Source organism: Elephas maximus, chromosome 19 (genome assembly GCF_024166365.1).
Source record: "Elephas maximus indicus isolate mEleMax1 chromosome 19, mEleMax1 primary haplotype, whole genome shotgun sequence".
In the NCBI taxonomy this organism is placed as follows: Eukaryota; Metazoa; Chordata; class Mammalia; order Proboscidea; family Elephantidae; genus Elephas; species Elephas maximus.
Window position 1 is genome coordinate 81215685 of NC_064837.1, and position 8388 is coordinate 81224072.

The 8388-nt window shown below is 39.5% G+C and overlaps 1 protein-coding gene across 5 annotated transcripts in view; it reads left to right on the forward strand.

Moving 5' to 3' along the window:
- The window catches only part of PCMTD1 (protein-L-isoaspartate (D-aspartate) O-methyltransferase domain containing 1), a 417471-nt gene that overhangs the window by 38586 nt on the left and 370497 nt on the right, over nt 1-8388 (forward strand). The gene's annotated exons all lie outside the window — the stretch shown is intronic.

Below are 8388 nucleotides of genomic sequence, written 5' to 3' on the forward strand. Positions count from 1 at the left end.
TGACTACTGTAGCTGTATAATAGGTTCTGAAATCAGGTAGAGTGAGGCCTCCCACTTTCTTCTTCTTTTTCAGTAATGCTTTGCTTATCCGGGGCTTCTTTCCCTTCCATATGAAATTGGTGATTTGTTTCTCTATCTCCTTAAAATATGCCATTGGTATTTGGATTGCAAGTGCGTTATATGTATAGATGGCTTTTGGTAGAATAGACATTTTTACTATGTTAAGTCTTCCTATCCATGAGCAGGGTATGTTTTTCCACTTAAGTATGTCCTTTTGAATTTCTTGTAGCAGAGTTTTATAGTTTTCTTTGTATAGGTCTTTTACATCCTTGGTAAGATTTATTCCTAAGTATTTTATCTTCTTGGGGGCTACTGTGAATGGTATTGATTTGGTTATTTCCTCTTCGGTGTTCTTTTCGTTGATGTAGAGGAATCCAAGTGATTTTTGTGTGTTTATTTTGTAACCTGAGACTCTTCCAAACTCTTCTATTAGTTTCAGTAGTTTTCTGGAGGATTCCTTAGGGTTTTTCATGTATACGATCATGTCATTTGCAAATAGTGATAGCTTTACTTCCTCCTTACCAATCTGGATACCCTTTATTTCTTTGTCTAGCCTAATTGCCCTGGCTAGGACTTCAAGTACGATGTTGAATAAGAGCAGTGATAAAGGGCATCCTTGTCTGGTTCCCGTTCTCAAGGGAAATGCTTTCAGGTTCTCTCCATTTAGAGTGATATTGGCTGTTGGCTTTGCATAGATGCCCTTTATTATGTTGAGGAATTTTCCTTCAATTCCTATTTTGATAAGAGTTTTTATCATAAATGGGTGTTGAACTTTGTCAAATGCCTTTTCTGCATCAATTGATAAGATCATGTGGTTTTTATCTTTTGTTTTATTTATGTGATGGATTACATTAATGGTTTTTCTGATATTAAACCACCCTTGCATACCTGTTATAAATCCCACTTGATCAGGGTGAATTATTTTTTTGATGTGTTGTTGGATTCTATTGGCTAGAATTTTGTTGAGGATTTTTGCGTCTATGTTCATGAGGGATATAGGTCTAAAATTTTCTTTTTTTGTAATGTCTTTACCTGGTTTTGGTATCAGGGAGATGGTGGCTTCATAGAATGAGGTGGGTAGTATTCCGTCTTTTTCTATGCTTTGAAATACCTTCAGTAGTAATGGTGTTAAGTCTTCTCTGAAGGTTTGGTAGAACTCTGCAGTGAAGCCGTCTGGGCCAGGACTTTTTTTTGCTGGAAGTTTTTTGATTACCATTTCAATCTCTTTTTTTGTTATGGGTCTATTTAGTTGTTCTACTTCTGAATGTGTTAGTTTAGGTAGGTAGTATTTTTCCAAGAATTTATCCATTTCTTCTAGGTTTTCAAATTTGTTAGAGTACAATTTTATGTAGTAATCTGAAATGATTCTTTTAATTTCATTTGGCTCTGTTGTGATGTGGTCCTTCTCGTTTCTTATTCGGGTTATTTGTTTCCTTTCCTGTTTTTCTTTAGTCAGTCTAGCCAATGGTTTATCAATTTTGTTAATTTTTTCAAAGAACCAACTTTTGGCTTTGTCAATTCTTTCAGTTGTTTTTCTGTTCTCTAATTCATTTAGTTCAGCTCTGATTTTTATTATTTGTTTTCTTCTGGTGCCTGATGGGTTCTTTTGTTGCTCACTTTCTATTTGTTCAAGTTGTCGGGACAGTGCTCTGATTTTGGCTTTCTTCTTTTTGTATGTGTGCATTTATCGATACAAATTGACCTCTGAGCACTGCTTTTGCTGTGTCCCAGAGGTTTTGATAGGAAGTATTTTCATTCTCGTTGCATTCTATGAATTTCCTTATTCCCTCCTTGATGTCTTCCAAAACCCAGTCTTTTTTCAGGAGGGTATTGTTCATTTTCCAAGTATTTGATTTCTTTTCCCTAGTTTTTCTGTTATTGATTTCTAGCTTCATTGCCTTGTGGTCTGAGAAGATGCTTTGAAATATTTCGATGTTTTGGATTCTGCAAAGATTTGTTTTATGACCTAATATGTGGTCTATTCTAGAGAATGTTCCATGTGCACTAGAAAAGAAAGTATATTTTGCAGCAGTTGGGTGGAGAGTTCTGTATAAGTCTATGAGGTCAAGTTGGTTGATTGTTGTAAGTAGGTCTTCTGTGTCTCTATTGAGCTTCTTACTGGATGTCCTGTCCTTCTCTGAAAGTGGTGTGTTGAAGGCTTCTACTATAAATGTGGAGGTGTCTATCTCACTTTTCAATTCTGTTAAAATTTGATTTATGTATCTTGCAGCCCTGTCATTGGGTGCGAAAATATTTAATATGGTTATGTCTTCCTGATCAATTGTCCCTTTTATCATTATATAGTGTCCTTCTTTATCCTTTGTGGCGGATTTAAGTCTAAAGTCTATTTTGTCAGAAATTAATATTGCTACTCCTCTTCTTTTTTGCTTATTATTTGCTTGATATATTTTTTTCCATCCTTTGAGTTTTAGTTTGTTTGTGTCTCTAAGTCTAAGGTTTGTCTCTTGTAGGCAGCATATAGATGGATCGTGTTTCTTTATCCAGTCCGTGACTCTCTGTCTCTTGATTGGTGCATTTAGTCCATTTACATTCAGCGTAATTATAGATAAATAAGTTTTTAGTGCTGCCATTTTGATGCCTTTTCATGGGTGTTGTTGGCCATTTCATTTTTCCACATGCTTTTTTGTGCTGAGATGTTTTTCTTAGCAGCTTGTGAGATCCTCATTTTCATAATGGTTAACTTTATGTTTGTCGAGTCGTTACGTTTTTCTTGGCTTTTTTCTTGAGTTATGGAATATTCCTTTTTGTGGTTACCTTATTATTTACCCCTATATTTCTAAGTAAAAACCTATCTTGTATCGTTCTATATCGCCTCGTATCACTCTCCATCTGGCAGTTCAATGCCTCCTATATTTAGTCCCTCTTTTTGATTATTGTGATCATTTATCTATTGATTGCCATGATTTCCTGTTATGTGTATTATTTTGTTTATTTTTTAGAATTAATCTTAATTTGTTTGTTTTTGTGCTTTCCCTATTTGAGTTGCGTTGATATCAGGACGTTCTGTTTTGTGACCTTGTATTGTGCTGGTACCTGATATTATTGGTCATCAGGCCAAACAATCTCCTTTAGCATTTCTTGCAGTCTTGGTTTAGTTTTTGCAAATTCTCTAAACTTGTGTTTATCTGTAAATATCTTAATTTCGCCTTCATATTTCAGAGAGAGTTTTGCTGGATATATGATCCTTGGTTGGCAGTTTTTCTCGTTTAGTGCTCTGTATACGTCGTCCCATTCCCTTCTTGCCTGCATGGTTTCTGCTGAGTAGTCTGAACTTATTCTTATTGATTCTCCCTTGAAGGAAACCTTTCTTTTCTCCCTGGCTGCTTTTAAAATTTTCTGTTTGTCTTTGGTTTTGGCAAGTTTGATGATAATATGTCTTGGTGTTTTTCTTTTTGGATCAATCTTAAATGGGGTTCGATGAGCATCCTGGATAGATATCCTTTTGTCTTTCATGATGTCAGGGAAGTTTTGTGTCAGGAGTTCTTCAACTATTTTCTCTGTGTTTTCTGTCCCCCCTCCCTGTTCTGGGACTCCAATCACTCACAAGTTATCCTTCTTGATAGAGTCCCACATGATTCTTAGGGTTTCTTCATTTTTTTAAATTCTTTTATCTGATTTTTTTTCAGCTATGTTGGTGTTGATTCCCTGGTCCTCCAGAAGTCCCAGTCTACATTCTAATTGCTCGAGTCTGCTCCTCTGACTTTCTATTGCATTGTCAAATTCTGTAATTTTATTGTTAATCTTTTGGATTTCTACATGCTGTCTCTCTATGGATTCTTGCAACTTATTAATTTTTCCAGTATGTTCTTGAATAATCTTTTTGAGTTCTTCAACAGTTTTATCAGTATGTTCCTTGGCTTTTTCTGCAGTTATCCTAATTTCATGTGTGATATCTTTAAGCATTCTGTAAATTAGTTTTTTATATTCTGTATCTGAAAATTCCAGGATCGTATCTTCATTTGGGAAAGATTTTGATTCTTTTGTTTGGGGGGTTGGAGAAACTGTCATGGTCTGTTTCTTTATGTGGTTTGATATGGACTGCTGTCTCCGAGCTATCACTGGGAAACTAGATTTTCCAGGTAATCAGGTATAAAAAAATGCAGTCAGATCCTTATCTGAATTCTCCCTCTGGCTCAGGGTATTCGGATGTTAATGGAGCCGCCTGGGGAGGGTGGGGGAGGGATCAGAGAGCTAGGAGTGTAGCACCACAGAATATAGAGCTGATCCCCGCGTTCATGCTCCGCCCCTGTCTGCCAAAATCCCGGCGGGACGGCTCTCTGGCTGGGACGCTACTCTCCCCGCTCCGAGACCAGTCACTTCCTCCCGGGGACTTCTCCCTCCCGTGCGCCGCACCGCTTGCGCGAACAGGGTGGGCGTCTCCTGCACGAATGTGTGGGCCTGCCCCCGGGGTCTATTCAGGGGAATATAATTGGACCCCGTGCTCACTCCCCGCCCGCGCGCGCCCAAATCCCAGCGGGACGGCTTCCCCGCTGGGACGCTGCTTTCCCTGCTCCGAGACCCGTCACTTCCTCCCAGGGACTTCTGCCTCCGGTGCACCGTGCCGCACACGCGAACTGTGTGGGCGTCCCCCGCACGAATTTGTGGGCCCCACCCCAGGGTCGCTTTAGGGAAATATAGCTGATCCCCCTGCTCGTGCCTCTCCCGCTCACCACCAAATCCCGGCGGGACGGCTCCCCGGCTGGGACGCTGCTCTCCCCGCTCCAAGATCAGTCACTGCCTCGCGGGTGCTTCTCCCTCCAGCTGCGCCGGTACGCCGCCCGCGCCAACCAGCTAGACTCCCTCCCGGGATGGGTTCGGGGGGGTAGGGCTGGGCCCCTTGTCTGTGCCATCTGCCCCCCTGGGTTCTGCCGCAGATCGGGCTCCGAAGGTCACCTGCCTGGTACGCTGGCTCCTAGTTCTGAAAACGGTCGCTGTCTGCCCGTATTTGTTCGTTTTCCGTCTCTACGTCTGTGTTTGTTGTGCAGAGTTCGTAGATTGTTATGTATGTGATCGATTCACTTGTTTTTCCGAGTCTTTGTTGCAAGAGGGATCCGTGGTAGCGTCCACGTAGTCCGCCATCTTGGCCCCGCTTCCAGGTTCACTTCTCTCTTGCTGCTTTCAAGATTTTCTCCTTATCTTTGGTTTTCAGCAGTTTAACTATAATTAACTGGTATGGGCCTCCTTGGGTTTGCACAACTTGGAGTCCCTTGAGTTTCTTGGATATGTAGACTCATGTCTTTCATCCGGTTTGTGAAGTTTTTTGCCATTATTTCTTCAGATAGTCTTTCTCCCCATTCTCTCTTTCTGCTACTTCTAAGACTCCTGTTACATGTATGATAGTCCACTTGATGATGGCCCACAAGTCCCTTAGGCTCTGTACGCTTTTTTCCATTCTTTTTCCTTTTGCTCCTTAGACTTGAAAATTTTCAGTTGTTCTGTCTTCTCATTTGATGATTATTTCTTTTACCTGCTCAAATATACTGTTGAACACCTCCTGTGAATTTTTCATTTCAGTTACTTTACTTTTAAGCTCCATTATTTCTGTTCACTTCCTCTTTACAGTTTCTCTTTGTTCTTAATTCTCATTTCATTCCAATATTGTTTTCCTGATTTCCTTTAGTTTTTGAACATATTTATACTGTTGTTTTAAAGTCCTTGTCTAGAAAGTCCATTATTTGGGCTTCCACTGGGACAGTTTTTGTTACCTTATTTTATTCTTTTTGAATGAGCGATCCTATATTGTTTGTTTGTGTGCCTTGTGATTTTTTGGTTGAAAAACAGACATTTGAAGATTATAATGTAGTAACTGTAGAAGTCAGAGTCTCCTCCTTTCCCAGGATTTTCTAATTGTTGAAGATTTCCTTGTCTCTTTGTTTAGTGACTTCACGTAAGTATTTTTGGAAAGACTGCCTTCTTGGGTGTGTGTTGACACTGGAGTTTCTGTTCCTTAGTTCGTGGTCATCTTGTATTTTGACAGATATTTCCTTGAATGTCAGAGGTAAAATCACAGAAAAGCAAAGAAACAAATAAAAAATCGCCCTCCAGTCCTTGCATATTGGCCCTGTGTTGGAGCACTCTATAGCGCTTAGCCAGGCTTGGTCTGAGCCTAGGAATCAGCCGCAGGTGAATCAGCCTAGGTGAAAATGTAGGGTCTTCTCAGATATTTTATGAATCACCATCTTGCACTGGGCATGCATGTCACTTTCTAAGTTCCCCTGTATACATGGGTGCTTTCAAATGCCTAAAATCCCAAAGGAACTCTCTCCCTGTCTTCTCTTTCTAGTCCTTAGACATCTATTGTATGCCTCGGTTGCATTCTTTAGCCCTGTGCTGTTACAGTTTTGGGGCTTTGCCTGTTATTTTCTTGCCCTGCAGGATCTCTGAAATAGGTCAGACAGAGATGAGTGCCTCGTATCAGCCCTTCAGGTAGCTCCTAGACCAGTTAAAACAGACACACACCCAGTAATTTTCAAATAAAGTCTTCTCTGCTTCCTCCAGAGTTGGAGACCAGGTATAGTAGTTTCTGCCCCTGGGAGTGCAGGGTGCTGCAGCTTTAAGGTGGCCACATTGAGCCAGGGAGGGGATGGCATACAGGCCAGTAAAAAACCAAAGCTTTTTCTACTGTTGTGAAGTTGCCTTTTTCTTGATTCAGTGTCCACTGAGTTGCTATAAATCTTTGACTGGCTTCCAGAGTTTTGACAAAGTTGGTTCTACCAGTTTCTGCTTGTGTTTTTGGTATTTTTGTGGGAGTGGGTGACAGGAGCATGGAGCTGCTTACACCACCGTCTTGCTCTGGACATGACCATTCTTTAGAGCATTATTTGTAAGAGAAAATGAACTAAGTTATATCAAGGAATAATAAGAGCTTCTCTCTCTCCAGTGATCTTCCTTGTGATCTCTTGTTTTCTCTCCTGTATCCTGAATGTAAAATGGTGGATGTGGGGGTGGATTTTGGCTGCAAGTGTACATATTTATCATGGATTGTGTTTGATTCTCTTCAGATCAGCCTTCCTCTGGAGAGTAGGGGGCAAATAAGGCTTGGGTAGTATGGGTGGTAAATGGCTCCCCGAAGATATCCATGTTCTAATCCCTGGAACCTGTGACTGTGTTACCTTAAATGGCAAACGGGGATTACAGTTGCATGTGGAATATAAGGTTATTAGCTGGCTTTAAAATGGAAGGATTATCCTGGATTATTTGGTGGAACCAGTGTAATAAGGATCCTTAAAAGTGGAAGAGGGAGGCAGAAGACAGAACCAGAGAGATGGCAATGTGAGAAAGACTTGGCCAAACATTTCTGACTTTGAAGATGGAGGAAGGAGCCACAAACCAAAGAAAGCAGAAAGCATACCACTACAAAAAAAAAAACCCAGTGCCATTGAGTAGAATCTGGAAAAGGCAATGAAATGAATTCTTCCCGAGAGCCTCCAGAAAAGAGTGCAGTCCTGTGGATACCTTGATCTTTTTTTTTTTCCAGAGAAACTGGAAAAAAAAAAAAAAAGTCTGAAGGTTGAAAATAATTGTGAACTTTTACTGTGGTAAGAGTGAATAGCTTCTTAGAGAAATAAAATAGTCAAGCAGAAAAACACTTCAGATAATTTTAGCCCTTGGACTTTTATTATTATATATTCTGCAATAGTTTATTTTTTGTCTTTTTTGTTTTCAATTTTTGACAGTCTGGCACAAGTCGTGTTTCACTTACAATAGTTACTGTCAGTAACTGAAACATTGAAAGTAAATAAAATAAATTCCTAAAGAAGCATTATGGTCAATTAGTTTTAAGAAATCTGAACAAAGGAACACATTATGTGTTTTTGGCCTTATGTTTTTATGCTTAAATAGATTTTTTTTAAATATGTTTTGAGTATGTTTTAATGCTTAAATAGATTTCTCTTGTCTCAGAATGTTATACAATGACTTACCTAACTCTTTCCCTTTCTAACTTGTGTGATCTTGGACAAGGCAGTTGTTGGGGCTCAAATTCCTTATTGATGATGTGAAATGATCATTTCCGGGATTCTTGCTCATTAGAAAGCTATTTAAATTGAATTTAGCTTCTTCAGTATCGTCTTCAATGTTTGTTATAGTTCCTGAGGTATAAATAGCAGATCAGTTCTTGTTTATTGAACGAGGAAATCATCAAATGAAATCTTTTTGTGCAGAGCACTTAAAAATTGAAACATGCAAATGTAAGGTAATTATTTATTGTTTTGAGTAACTTTTTGTCGAGAGCAAATTTAGTGCTTTTAAATATACTATTATAAAAGTGGAAACCCTGGTGGTGTGGTGGTTAAGAGCTGTAGCTGC